Genomic DNA, 15,570 nt, shown 5'->3' on the forward strand with positions numbered 1-15,570 from the left:
GCTAATTGGTATGAACCATAGTCGTATTTGCTTTGTCGAAAAAGAATTGCAAAAAAAAAACTAATGTGATAGTTAAACGTTTTCATGAGGTGAAAACCATAGTGGGATGAAATGAAAGGTAATGTGCTAAAGCTCTTTTTCATCTTTATAAAGGCATTCTTCAATGTTTTCATTCTGCCTCCATTTGACAACGATTTTTTTTTCTTCAGGTTGTAGGTTGGATTGTTAAACAATGTGTCAATGTTCTCTTTCGCAACATCGGAACAAGATATTGAAATAATCATGTAAGTCATTTTATTTCAAATTGTTATTTTTTTTCAATTTGCATTGAATGTGGTTATCTCATGAAGAATGAATTGATTTTGCCGAGGTTTTAGTTTATATGAAGAATTGGTTTGTTAATTCATGAATATGGCTATATATTTTCGCCCCCTCTTAACTTTTTTCCTGGGTCCGCCCCTGCCTATAACTGCATTGCCATGGACTCTACCCTGAAGCACATGAAGCACACTATCTCGCTCTGGCATACGTACGCTGTTTAATTCAACACTAAATTGATAACCATTACAATCTCGTGTCAGGCCTTTTTTGTCAGAAATTGTGAGATATATTCAGCTCAATAAATCAGAGTCTAATTCATTTATCGACTTCTAGCAATTCACAGAGTACGTATTCGAAAGAATTTTTTACAGAAGTTAGAAAAATGAAAAGTTCACCGGAGCCTCCTGAGAAAGTACAAAAATAATCAGAAGGAAACTGGGATCAGCTCACTACAGCCCAAGATTTGATCCATTTCTTGCTCCACCCGCGTTCCATTGATTTTTACCTAACATGTTTCCCCATCAGTGCAGATGAAGGATTCATCAGCATAGATTGCGGGCTTCCAAGTGGATCCAGCTACCTGGACGAGAAAACAGGTTTCAACTACACTTCAGACAATGGGTGCATAAACATGGGAGAGAACCACAACATCTCTGCAGAGTACAATGCGCATGAACTGCTCAGGTCAAGTTTGAACCTGAGAAGCTTCCCCAATGGAGGCCGGAACTGCTACACCTTATCTCCTGCCACGGCAGGCCTCAAGTACCTCGTGAGAGTAACGTTCTTGCACGGGAATTATGATGGCACTTCTGCTTCGGTACAACCCCCTAAACACATCAACGGATAAGATCTCTCGATATCTCTTTATAATAAAGGGTAGGATGGTCTTTTTATATAGTATATTTTTTAGAAAGAATAGTCTTTTTGCAAAATACAATTCTGTACACAGCCGCGTACCTTAAAGGTTAACTGGGCCGGCCCAGCAGCGAACACTCTCTCTCTCTCTGTAGTAGTGAAACAGGTATAGTGGAAAATCCAAAAATAATCAGCGTGTAGTGGGATTCGAACACAAGACCTTCTGCTTTGACCGAAACAGCCTAACCACTTGATCAAGCAAGCTTACTATTGGCTAATTCGCAGCGCGGCTTAGAGAACTATTGCCACCATCCAGGATTTCAAGGGCAACCAGGCTCTCTGAGGCGTTGCAACGAGCCAGCATGCAGGAGCGATGACTGGATTAATTAATTATAAGTAATACTAGCACAAACGCCGTGCGTTGCATCGGGTGAAAAAAAACCCACACTTCCCTAACCCAATTGCTCAAGACCCCCTCTCATTCCACGACACAACGCCAGGCATGATGGGATGAATAAACTCTTTAAAATCGGCTGCCATGAAAATATATATTGTAGAAAAAATATGCATGTATTTCGGTTTTTAGTTCATTTGTATTCGCCCCACAGGTATGTCACAAAAGCTTTAGTTGGTGCGGTGGCTAGCTTGTCGGGTGAATAAAGTGGAGGTCCACAGTTTGAATCCCAGGTGGCTCGCTTTTTTCTTTTTATGCATTTGTCGCCCGACCTCTCGCGCGAGGTCAATCCAAATGGGCCGGCCCAGTCGCTCGATTCCTATGCGAACGGACGTCTTTTTGACGCAGAATGCGTCAAAAGCAAATCCTATTTGGCGCTACAGGCGCCCGTTAACGTGTATTCTGCAAACGGGCACCTGCAGCACCCCGTATTGGGCCGGCCCGTTACTGCGTACTCTATTCCGCAAGAAAGAAGGGAGCCGTCGTTGCGACTCGAACCACAGACCTGTTGGATTGATGTTCGATAGTATAACCACCACGACACACAATATGATCTGATAATATTCAACTCTTTCTTTTTATGCATTTGTCACCCGACCTCTGCGCGAGGTCAATCCAAATTGGTCGGTCCAGTCGCGCGATTCCTATGCGAACAGACGTCTTTTTGACGCAGAATGCGTCAAAGGCAAATCCTATTTGGCGCTGCAGGCGCCTGTTAACGTGTATTCTGTAAACGGGCGCCTGCAGCACCCCGTACTGGGCCGGCCCGTTACTGCATACTCTATTCCGCAAAAAAGAAGGGAGCCGTCGTTGCAACTCGAACCACAGACCTGCCGGATAGATGTTCGATAGTATAACCACCACGAGACACAATACGATCTGATAATATTCAACTCTTGCTTTGCTTTATTCGTTTCTTTTCTTTTTTCCTTTTTTCTTTTCTTTTTTGCATTTTTTGTTTCTTCTTCTTCCTGGTTTCTTTCCCTCACTGACTTTGTTTTTTTCTTAAATACGTGAACATTCTCAAATTCAATGATTTTTCTAAAATTGATGAACTTTTTTTTTCAAATCTATGAACTTTTAATAATTTTTGTGAACTACTTTTAAAAATTGATTATTTTGTTTCAAAATCGATGAACTTTTTTCAAATTTGATGAACCCTTTTCAAAATCTTTGAACTTTTTTCAAATTCAATGAACTTTTTTTCAAATTGGATGAACTTTTTTTGCAAATTGATGAACTTTTTTTCAAATTTTTGATGAACATTTTTTAATTTTTTGTGAACTACTTTCTTAAGTTGATGAACTTTTTTCAAATTGGTGAACTTTTTTTTTCAAATTTTTGATGAACTTTTTTAAATTTTTTGTGAACTATTTTTGTAAATTGACGAACTTCGTTTTTAAAATCATTGGGCTTCTCTTGAATAGGGCGATGTTTTTATGCATGTTCATGAACTTTTTCTGAAATTTGTGAGGTTTCATTTTTCTTTAAAAAAATCATATGTTCTCTCAAAAAAAAATGGGCCGGCCCTAGTGGTTAGCTGAACACACGTAGGTAGAGCAGGTAGCGAGTTCTTTATATGGGTACAATATGCGAAGTATTGGATAGTGTTGTTTTCGTATCCTACAACACACAGTGGCCTTTGGCGCGGTGGTTGTTGTGCGGGGAGAAGCAAGTTTAACAAAACCATGTGGGTTCGAATCCCAGCTCTAGCGTATATTTTCCATGGTTAATTTTCCTTTTCACTTCTACTTTTAGAAGTAGCTGCTGGGCCGGCCCGTTAGGCTGCGCGCGCGAGCGCCAAAAGGGCTAACCGACGCTTAATGTGCCGAGTAGGAGCTCCCTGCGTCAAATACGTGCTCGCGTGATTCCCTGAATTAGTACCACCTCGCTTATATATTTTAAATTCAAACTGAAAGCGTAAATTCATAGAAAGAAAGCGTATTGTGACGGTGAACCCGGAGACCCAATCCGTGCTTTATTATTAGGGAGAGATAAGCGATGAGAGTAGCTTTTTGGCACATGGGAGCGCATGCTCCTCGTTTTGAAAATATGTTTTAAACATATTTTAAAATGTTAAAAAAATTCCAAACAAAAACCTGAGGCGCACATCTCGATATTGTACATGCGCACAAAGTCATTTCACGAAAAACCATCAGCTTGTGTGCCGTGTGTGAAAAAAACAAAATCCGGTGTTAAAAAATAATTTTCACAAGACATCATTTTGTATTTTTTACACAAGCCACAAAAAGTTTTGATTTTCTCCGAAACTTGGCATGTACACATATAATGTCGAGATGTATGCGCCATATTTTTGTTTCAATTTTTTTCGCACTTTGAAATATATTTTTCGCGTGCAGAAGCGACGTCCTATATTAGAGGACCAGCAGGCGCCCGACAGCAAACAAATGTCAAATAAGGTTTTCTCCCAGCAAACACCCTATATTAGAGGGTTTGTAAGGTTTTCTCCCAGCAGGCACCCGACAGCAGAGATGACGTCGCTAGTTGGACCAGGGCTTAAGCATTTTTTTTCTATTTTTACGTTTTTGTTTTTCTTGGTAGTTTATTTCTCTCCTTTTAAAACTTTGTTACTCTTTTTGAAATATGTTCAAAAAGTTGAAAACAATGTTCTTGTTTTCAAATATTCTTTACAATTTTAAAAAGTGTTCTGGAATTTCAAAAATGATCATGCTTTTTATAGTTTCCATTCAGAAATTCAAGAAATGTTTGCGTTTTAATAAAAGTTCATAGATTTTAAAATGTACGTAGTTTTCTACTCGTGTACAAAATTTTCATCAATTATTCAGAGTTTGTTAATAATTTTGGAAAATCTGTTCAACCTTGCAAAAGTTTCACACGCAATTTGTTCATGTTGATTGATAATGACAGAAATTGCAATTAACATACAAATTAGGAAAAACTACATGCTCATGGATGCACCCCAACTGGTGGTTATTTTGATATATGAATAAGTGACCCCAACTTCTTGCAGCAGCCTGACATGAATATCGGGTTTGAATGACTTCAGATAAAGTTTACACGTTGCGACACATCTAGCCATTTATCTGTCCTTTTTGACTGAGAAAACTTCAAAAAATGCAAAATTTATCAAAATTCAAATAACTTGCCGTGATGCCTTGAATTGGTCATAGAAACTTGTGGGAAAAAATGGGGTCATTTGACAGATGTCGAAAAACAACATGCTTTCAAACGGACCCTTCTGGTCTCTACTCGAACACCCTTTGTTGAACATGTTATATTTTTTGACATGCTTCTAACGACCCAAACTGTTGCAAGATGGTGGGCAATGCCCATCGTAGGCATTCATGTCAAGGTTGAATGATTATTGACACCGTATGCAAGTTGCGACGCTGACCATTTATCAGTCTTTTTTAACCGAAAAACTCCAAAATATGCAAAATTTATCGAAAACCAAAATAACTTGGCATGGTGACTTGAATTGGTCATACAAGACCGTCAAAAAAAATGAGTTCATTTCAAGGATGTCTAGAAACAACTTGCTCTCTGACGAAACCTTCTGGCAAACCCGAATACCCTCCGTTGAACATGCTCTCAGACGGAGCATTCTGTTCTACCTGGACACCCTACATTGCTACACTGAACATGGTCTATTTTTGAACATTTTCGAAACGGCTCCAACTTTTACGAGCAGGTTGGCATGCCTTGGTAGGCATCCATCCATGTTTGAACGATTTTTGACATGTCTGGCCATTTATTGGCCTTTTCTACCAAGAAACTCGAGAAAATGCAAATTAATTGAAAAGAACGTGCTTCCAAACAGGACCTTTTGGGCTTTTAACATGCTTTCAAATTTTTGTTTGCGCTTTTAAGAAAACATTTGTGTTTTGGCATTCTGAGGAATTTTGAAAGGCACGAACATAAAAAAGATTGTACAAATTTTTAAAATGCTAATATTATGAACAAAATTTTAAAAAGTGAACAAAATTTTGAAAGAATGAGCAGTTTTTGGAAAAGAAAAATAAAATTAAAACAAAAAATGAAAAAGAAACAAATAGCAAATTAAAAGTAAAAAGAATAGTGGGAAAAAGAGTGGTTCTCTAAGTAAACCGGTTGCTGATGGATGGCTCTTATAGTCCGCATTACCTAGTTAGATACGGAAGCCTTTCAGGTCGTGTGGCTAGCGACAAGTGGTCAGAAGTGGGAGTTACATTGTTTGATCTCATGCACATTCTTTTTCAAGTGAATTCTTTCCTATTTCCGCGCGCGACAATGGGGTGGCTCAGTCAGGCGGCCTTCTATGCATGGAGCCGTCTATTTGACGTGACTCCCCGAACCCGTACGGAATTTCCTATTTGCCACATGTTGTGGCAAAAAACCGGGCAATCACACACACAATAGTTGAATGGGCCGGCCCATCTGAGCGTTCGAGCCACAATATGGTGAATCTTCTGGAAGGTTCCTGGCTTGTTTTGGGAACTATCTAAAAGGTTCCTAAACCGATTTGTCGTATTTTGTCAGCTATAATTTTGTTTCTATTTTTCGCATTTTTGTTTCTTTTCTGATTTTATGTTTCCTTTGGAATTTGCTCATGTGAACACTTAAAAAAAATCATGATTTTGATTTTTGTTCTCATTTTTTAATGTGTTCGTAATTTCAAAATGTGCTCCAAATTTTAGTGTTGTCATTTTCAAATATTTTTCACAGATTTAGAAAAAAAACATGCATTAAAAAAAGTTCATGGATTTCAAAAAATATTCGTGTTTTAAATTTTGTTCTGGAATTTCGAAAATGTTTATGTTTTCAAATAACAATAACAGAATCTAAAAAGTATTCGTTATTAAAAAATTCACAATTTTCAGTGAAGAGTTCGAAAATTAAATGTGCCGCTTCTAAATGTTTATAAAATGCGTGCGCTTGTTCACGTATTAGGTAGGTGGCTGGTCGAGTGGCTAGCAGCACTGTTCCACAATGCTTTGGTCGTGAGTTCGAATCCCTTGCTGCGCGTATCCTATTTTTGTGATTTTGAGTTACGCCGCTCGGTTCCTGTTAGTGGGCCGGGCTAGTATCGGATCCTCTACGGAAACATACCGTGTATACGTCCAGAGTAGGTATAATTTGTGAAATGACCCTATTGTTTTTTATACGTTTTGTGAGGGGGTTGTACCTGTTTTTTATACGTTTTGTGAGGGGGTTGTACCGAAGCGGAACTCATATGATGGTAAGGAGCGTGACCTCGTCAGGTCGCCACTGATGGGCTAGTATCGGATCCTCTACGGAAACATACCGTGTATACGTCCAGAGTGGGTATAATTTGTGAAATGACCCTATTGTTTTTTATACGTTTTGTGAGCGGGTTGTACCGAAGCGGAACTCATATGATGGTAAGGAGCGTGACCTCGTCAGGTCGCCACTGATGTTTGATCTCTACATGGGGCTTCATTTCTAGGACCGGATCAGCGTCAGCAGCACTACAACAATGTACTCCCTCCGTTCTGAATTACTTGTCGTTCAAGTGGACGTATCTAACAGAGGAACGGAGGAAGTACGTCGCAGAGGCAATCTTTGTGGCTGAGGTGAGCTCAATATCCGTTTGCTTGATAGACATTCACAGTGGGACTGCCTTTGTGTCGTCGCTAGAGATGAGGCAGATGAAAAGCTAATTGTACCCAGTAGCCATGCAAAATCAGTCCATCGCGCTCCAGGAACGGCGTAGCCTTGGTGCAAGCAGCCTAGTCAGGTAATTAAGTTCAGAGAGTAATATATTTTCTAGTAACTACTCCCTCGGTAACAAAATGTAAGATGTTTTTTATGCCCTATACAAAACCAAAAAAAAGTCTTACATTTTGGTACAAAGGCAATATAGAGTAACAATACCTGTAAATAAGATGAAGAACAGTGAACTGCACTGTATCTTTCCAAACATTGTATTACTTGGGTCTTTCATTCATATCTACTAACAACAATAATTCTCCGCTGATTTCTTCTACACGACAATTAAGTGGTCACGAGACTTAGATTGAGCCAAAATTCAATACATGGGCATGCTGAATAAGATTAACACACCTGTTAGCTCATCTGTATAAGTCTGAGGATCATATTATAAAAAATGTATATCTTAAGCTTACAATCCAGGCAAAGAATTTGATAAAGTTTACTAACCTGCATGCAGTTTACTCAATGATGAAACATTAGCATATACAAAACCACTAAACACAGTTTACATACAAACTTTTAGGAAGTGTGGTTCACATCAATTGCAGAAATAGTGCACAACAAGAAAATAAGTACAAAGTTGCTACTTCATAACTAGTGAAAACATAATAATTTACATAAATACATAAAGATATACACAAGCATATTAACTCAGTTTTTACTTTCGCAGGTGTTCGGATGATACCTACGATCGTTTGTGGTGGCCATCAAATGGTACCTCACGGTGGCTGAATCTATCGACAACAAGTGAAATTAAACGTTATTTAACTGATACAGCTGAGGTGCCAATTAGAGTGCTCCAAACTGCCGTCACCTCGCTTACCACCTCCATCCCTCTCAACTTGTCGTGGGCAGTTCCTTCTGCCTGGCCGGCCATGGCACCGCCTGGGTACTACCTCAATTTGTATTATACTGATTTCCAGAATCAGAGCAGGCGGGAATTTGATATATATTACAATGGCTTCCTTTGGGAGACAAATAATCGGCCGGTCAGCCCAACCTATCTCTTTGCAGACTATACAACTGCCACAGCTCTATTCACTGATGCCAGCGGTTTCTACAATGTCTCCATAATCGCTACCAACACCTCTGTGCTCCCTCCCATACTAAGTGCATACAAGATATACTATCTCATCCAGCATGATGATACCGCAACCGATACACAAGATGGTACGTCCAGATTCCGATCTCCCTCAGTTCCAGCCAACGGAGAAGAGTTCTCTGCATAATTGTGAAGTCATGGTTTGCCATTTTCACATGTGTTAAGAGAAAATGATAAATACGAAGATGCAAAGAGAAACAGCTAAGACCTATTCTGAATTAAAAAAAGGCAAGAAATTTAGGATAATGTCTGGTTCACCATAGGGTCCTACAAATGATACACTTCACACCATTCCAAATATTGAGACGTAAAGTCATTTGTGCAAACACGAACACGGCAGGTATCCAGTACAAAAGCCAATTTTGGGCACAAAGCAACTTTTGGCTAGGTATCGGATCAACACTTACTTTCTTACAAATAAGTTCTAGATGTAGTTCATGGTGTGTGGTGCCATTCTTTAAAATTAAACTTCAAATTAACAGTGTGTTAGAAGACAAGACAAGTTTGCTCAGAACACATCTACCTTTCATTTAATTTTCCTATCCTTTTTATTTATAACTTGTCAGAATTTTCTTACCTTTTCTACTCTTTATATAGATTATGTTGAATAAACGTAAACTTGAAACACTAAATGTATAAGGCTAGTAATTTTCAGAATTTTCATGCTGATTTGGTACTTAAACTAAATCTTTGCACTTCTGTACCAGATACCTATGCAACATTCAGCTTCTTGAACTTCTCACTTGTTTCTCTTCATTGCAAATGATTTTCCATCCTAACTAGCTGCACATAACTATATGTACTTCATGTGTTCATTCACAACTTTTCCGATGCTATTTGGTAAAGGATGGGGACATGTATCTCTACTCGGGAATAGTAATTGCATTTGCCCCTACCGATTTCCAAGTTTATCAATTACTTTAATCAGGACCCTGTAGCCCTTCTTTAAAGGGGTTACAACCAGCACCATCTCTGCATTTCATGTGTACTTCATACAACAATCATATATACTGCTAATACTTCACACATCATGTGTATATTCATTGTAATTTCAGACTGGTTTTAATTCTGAAATCTGAATAGGTAAAGAAATCTTTAAACTGAAGAAGAAAAGGAGAAACATCACAGATAACTCACATAGGAATACCAGATTGTAGTATGCATTGCAAATTAATAACTTCTTTTCAGTTCATAAGGTTAATAGGGTTGTCCCTAATTATACTATTGTAGTATATGCTAATTTCATGCTTTCTTCTATCATTTTTATTCTACTTAGTTGAAGCAATGATGAATATCAAAAGTGAATACCAAGTTGAGAAGAACTGGATGGGTGACCCATGTTTACCCGAAAAATATACATGGATTGGATTGACATGTAGAGGTGATGGAGTGACATCAAGAGTAAAAAGTTTGTAAGTCTATGGTTAATTTTGCTCATACTACTTTCGAATTAATAAAGCTGGCACTGAATTTTGGTTCCAAGTGTGTGAGATTATCCAGGTTTAAACCCTAACTCTAAATCATCCAGCTGATTAATTATTGTTTTTCCAACATAGTAGCACTAACAGAGCACATCATTTTTTCAGGGACATGTCCAACAGTGATTTGCAAGGTGCAATATCTGAACAATTTTCTTTTTTGAAATCACTCCAATACTTGTGAGTATAATTTTATAAAAGTTTGTTTTCTTAGTTAATAGCTCAAAATTCTGCTAGTAAGTGGTATGTTTTCAAAATCTATTTCAGGAATTTGTCATTCAATAATTTATATGGACCAGTGCCTGATTCTTTGACAAACTTATTGTCCCTTCGTGTCCTGTAAGTCCTATGCTTTGGCAGTTTATGAAACAAGGCAGTCATATAGATTGATAGGGGATGATTTGTTGTCTTTTTTTTCTGCAGCGATCTATCAGGGAATCATCTTGATGGTCCAATTCCTGAAGCTTTATGCATGGCACGCTCACTTACTTTAAGGTTTGGATCTCTTTCTTCTCTTTGATTTTGCTCCATAGATGCTGATACAATTTTAAAGCAGACCTCCTTGAGACCGACTTGTAAGAATTGGAATGCAACATCTACAGATTTAGGGTGGAATAAAAAGCAACATATTAAGTGTTTATTTTTAGACTCGATGTCTAGTAAATCAACCTCTAGAACATCCATATATGCCTTCATCCAATTCATTAGAGAATTTTTTATGTAATTTTAGGTATGACACCATAAATGGAGATCCATGCAATGGAAAATCACCACATAAGGAAAACACCCTCCTCATAACTGTCGTAGCAGTACCCGTGGTGATAATGGCATTGCTGGCATGTACATTGACAGTGTTTTGTTTCTGCAGAAAGCAAGGTAGATATATGTCCTGTTAATTCTTACAAATTTGGTTTATTTCAAGATACGAGTTCTAATGATTTCAACCTTTTTCCTTTGCTGCAACAAATGATCTATCAAGATACAGTTCCAAGTGTGCTACTGGGATGTGTTGATCTGCCAGGTCCCAAAAGTCAAGAAAACTGTAAAGGTCACATACACACATCCGACAGCCGTGAATTCACATATGCGGAGTTGGTTGCAATAACAAACATTTTTTCCGCATGCATTGGTGAAGGAGGTTATGGACCTGTCTTCCATGGCCAATTAAAAGATGGTACTCAGGTTGCTGTCAAGATGCATTCTCCAACATCAGCAACAGGAAAAGGGATGGAAGAGTTTTTAGCTGAGGTATTTAATTTGAATCTATAGAGTATGACAGGCAATTTTTATAAGTATGCATTCCATGCAGAATATAGATTCAATTGTCCAAGGATTTTTCATGTTATTCGTAGTATACTGAAAAGATCTGTGAAATTACGGGTATATGAAGTTTGTAGATCATTAGGTAAGATAAAATAACAGGTGGAACTAATAAATGCATATCAATATTGTAACTTGCAAGGTGAAAGGGATAACGATTCCATCACTTCCATACATATATCATTTTGAAACTGACTTTCAGAACTAAAAACACTTCTGCAGGGTCTCAGACTCTAAATTTATTTTATTTTATTTTGTAGGTTGGGAGCTTAACAACCGTGCACCATAGGTATCTCGTTGTGCTGGTTGGCTACTGCACTGACAAGGACCATTTAGCTCTAATTTATGAGTACATGCCTAATGGAAGTCTTTATGATAACATACAAGGTTCGTAATTTGCAAATTCCAAAATTATAATGCCGGACTTCCTTGCAAAATCCCTTTCCTGAAGAAAAAAAACTATGATTAGTAGTACTATGTATCATTGTTCTTTAGAGATCATGCAATGTACAAAACTATTTACATGATTTTAAGCCTTCATTAAATGCATCTTGTGTCACTCACTTTGCAACCGCATCCGGATAAATTGTTAGCTTTTACAACTTCAATTGTGATACTTCAGGCAGAAATGCAATTGTTCAGACACTGGGATGGCATGATCGAGCACGGATTGCACTTGAAGCTGCTCAAGGTGTACTCTGGAGGAAACACTGCATTTCTTGATTTTGCCAGTTAAATGCACAAGCAATATATGATAACATGTACTATCTTACATAGGTTTGGACTACTTGCACACGAGATGCGTATTACCAATAATTCATAGAGACTTGAAGGCGCACAACATTCTTCTAGGACATGACATGGTTGCTAAGATCTCAGATTTTGGATTGTCCAAGTCATACATCAATGTGGCACAAAGTCACATATCTGTGACAGCTGCAGGAACTCTAGGCTACATCGATCCAGAGTTTGTTTTCATACCTATTCTCTTAGAATCATGTAAAAGTTATTAGGAAGTAAAAAACACTTCACTATAAAAAAAGGTGCATTGAATTATATTATTTTTTACTAAAATAAAGGCCTCATATTAGGCAATCAGGCCTTTGTAATGAACCCATGCATATGTAAGCGTCTTCGATTTAAACACCAAATTAATATTAGAAGTTCCCACCAGAATTAGTTGTGCCTCGTGATTTACTATAGCTGTGTACGAAATATCTAAGTTCAGACTCATTGAATGTTATGAGTAACAAAAATGTGGAAAATCCGACAAATGGCACATTAAATGAAAAAGAAAAACATACATACTAGTACATCATAAAATAAAAATAAAAGATTGTGCATATTTGGTGCCTAAACTAGAAGTAGATTGTAGCTGCACAGCAAAGGGTGATTGCATATGAATCCTGCTAACCAGGCATTGTTGGCCTATGTGTGCATTGCTTCATTTCTACTTAACTTCATAAAATTCAAATGGTTTTCACAGAACGAACTAACCAGGCACATTGGCCCAACTGCTCTTATCTAGGTACTGTGTTAGCGGCAGGCTCACCACAAGCAGTGATGTCTTCAGCTTTGGAGTGGTTTTACTAGAGATTGTCACAGGTGAACCTCCAATCTTGCCGACCCCTGTGCATATTGTGCAACGTGTAAAGGAGAAGGTTATCATGGGCGATATTGAGGCAATTGTTGATCGAGGACTTCACTGTCAATATGACTTCAGTTCTATTTGGAAGGTTGTGGACATGGCCCTGCTTTGCACAAGAGAGGTATCCAGTGAGAGGCCAACAATGAGTATGGTGGTGGCTCAGCTAAAGGACGCTCTAGCACTGGAAGAATCACGTGTAAGTTCAAGCACCATTAGCCAAGTCGGTTCTAATGTGGACCTGTCAATCAGCTGGGTAGCATCAGGAAGATGAAGCCTAAGTGATCCATTCTGAAATTACTCTTTAAATATTGGTGTATTCATGGACATGTGTGCCTGTCTAATGGAGTCCTAGACACGTATGCTACAACTTGAGAGATGTATCTGTGACATATAGCATATCATGCATTCTGTATCCTATAGAACTATGCAATGTCTGAAAGTTTAGCTTTCTAGGTGATGTCTTGAGAGTATTTCAAAGGTCAATCAGAAATACTACCTGAAAAACCTATAACAGGATGTCAGAATTGCCACTTCCAAGTTTGGAAGTTCTTCTGCAAACTGGAGCAATATGTAAAGCTTAAAAGATTACCCGGGTCTGTATTTTCTGTCACATCTCTCCAGCAGAATATCCTGTTGCATACATACCAAACTCTGTTCAGGAGCATCTACAAGCAAATGAAAGACAGCTCTCCAATGTTGATGACAAAAAACAAGACGAAATATGATGAATTCTCAGTTGCTAATACGAACAAGCACAAACCATTCGAACCTGCAATTCGCTATTTCACAGCTAAAAACTGTTGGGTAACGTAGTAATTTCAAAATTTTCCTACGCACACGCAAGATCATGGTGATGATATAGCAACGAGGGGAGAGTGTCGTCTACGTACCCTCGTAGACCGAAGCGGAAGCGTTGACGCAACGTAGAGGAAGTAGTCGTACGTCCTCCGGTTCAACCGATCCAAGTACCGTTACTCCGGCACCTCCGAGTTCTTGACACGCGTACAGCTCGATGACGCACCCTCGATCTCCGATCCAGCAGAGGCACCAAGGGGGAGTTCCGTCAGCACGACGGCGTGGTGACGATCTTGATGTTCTCCTGTTGCAGGGCTTCACCTAAGCACCGCTACAATATGACCGAGGTGTAATATCGTGGAGGGGGGCACCGCACACGGCTAAGGAACGATCAATGATCAACTTGTGTCTTCTAGGGTGCCCCCCTACCCCCGTATATAAAGGAGGGAGGGAGGAGGTGGCCGGCCCTAGGGGGGCGCGCCATGAGGAGGGGGAAACCTACTCCAAGTAGGTTTCCCTCTCTTTTCCTTATCTTATTTGGAGGGGGAAGGAAAGAGTACTAGTATTAGGAAGTAGTACTAGTAGTAGTAATAGGAAGAGGGGGAAGGAGAAAGGAAAGGGGGGGCCGGCCCCCCTCCCCAATTCGGATTGGGCTTGGGGGGCGCGCCCCCTTCCCTTGCTCCTTCTCTCTTCCTCCTACATGGGCCCAATAAGGCCCATATACCTCCCGGGGGGTTCCGGTAACCTCCCGGGGCTCCAAACTTCTCCGGAACCTTTCCGGTGTCCAAATATATCCGTCCAATATATCAATCTTTATGTCTCGACCATTTCGAGACTCCTCGTCATGTCCGTAATCATATCCGGGACTCCGAACAACCTTCGGTACATCAAAATACATAAACTCATAATATAACTGTCATCGAAACCTTAAGCATGCGGACCCTACGGTTCGAGAACGATGTAGACATGACTGAGACACATCTCTGGTCAATAACCAATAGCGGGACCTGGATGCCCATATTGGTTCCTACATATTCTACGAAGATCTTTATCGGTCAAACCGCATAACAACATACGTTGTTCCCTTTGTCATCGGTATGTTACTTGTCCGAGATTCGATCGTCGGTATCCAATACCTAGTTCAATCTCGTTATCGACAAGTCTCTTTACTCGTTCTGTAATACTTCATCTTATAACTAACTCATTAGTTACATGCTTGCAAGGCTTAGGTGATGAGCATTGCCGAGAGGGCCCAGAGATACCTCTCCGACAATCGGAGTGACAAAACCTAATCTCGAGATTATGCTAACTCAACATGTACCTTCGGAGACACCTGTAGTACTCCTTTATAATCACCCAGTTACGTTGTGACGTTTGGTAGTACCCAAAATGTTCCTCCAGTAAACGGGAGTTACACAATTCTCATAGTTACAGGAACATGTATAAGTCATGAAGGAAGCAATAGCAGAATACTAAACGATCAAGTGCTAAGCTAACGGGATGGGTCATGTCAATCACCTCATTCTCCTAATGATGTGATCCCATTAATCAAATGACAACACATGTCAATGGTTAGGAAACATAACCATCTTTGATTAATGAGCTAGTCAAGTAGAGGCATACTAGTGACTATATGTTTGTCTATGTATTCACACATGTATCATGTTTCCGGTTAATACAATTCTAGCATGAATAATAAACATTTATCATGATATGAGGAAATAAATAATAACTTTATTATTGCCTCTAGGGCATATTTCCTTCAGTCTCCCACTTCCACTAGAGTCAATAATCTAGATTACATAGTAATGATTCTAACACCCATGGAGTCTTGGTGCTGATCATGTTTTGCTCGTGAGAGAGGCTTAGTCAATGGGTCTGCAACATTCAGATCCGTATGTAT

General features: G+C 39.2%; 1 pseudogene; it reads left to right on the forward strand.

The window, feature by feature from the left end:
* Positions 1-207: 207 nt before the first annotated feature.
* On the forward strand, positions 208-13,533 carry LOC119305499 (annotated as a pseudogene).
* Positions 13,534-15,570: the final 2,037 nt, after the last annotated feature.

Source organism: Triticum dicoccoides, chromosome 5B (genome assembly GCF_002162155.2).
Source record: "Triticum dicoccoides isolate Atlit2015 ecotype Zavitan chromosome 5B, WEW_v2.0, whole genome shotgun sequence".
In the NCBI taxonomy this organism is placed as follows: Eukaryota; Viridiplantae; Streptophyta; class Magnoliopsida; order Poales; family Poaceae; genus Triticum; species Triticum dicoccoides.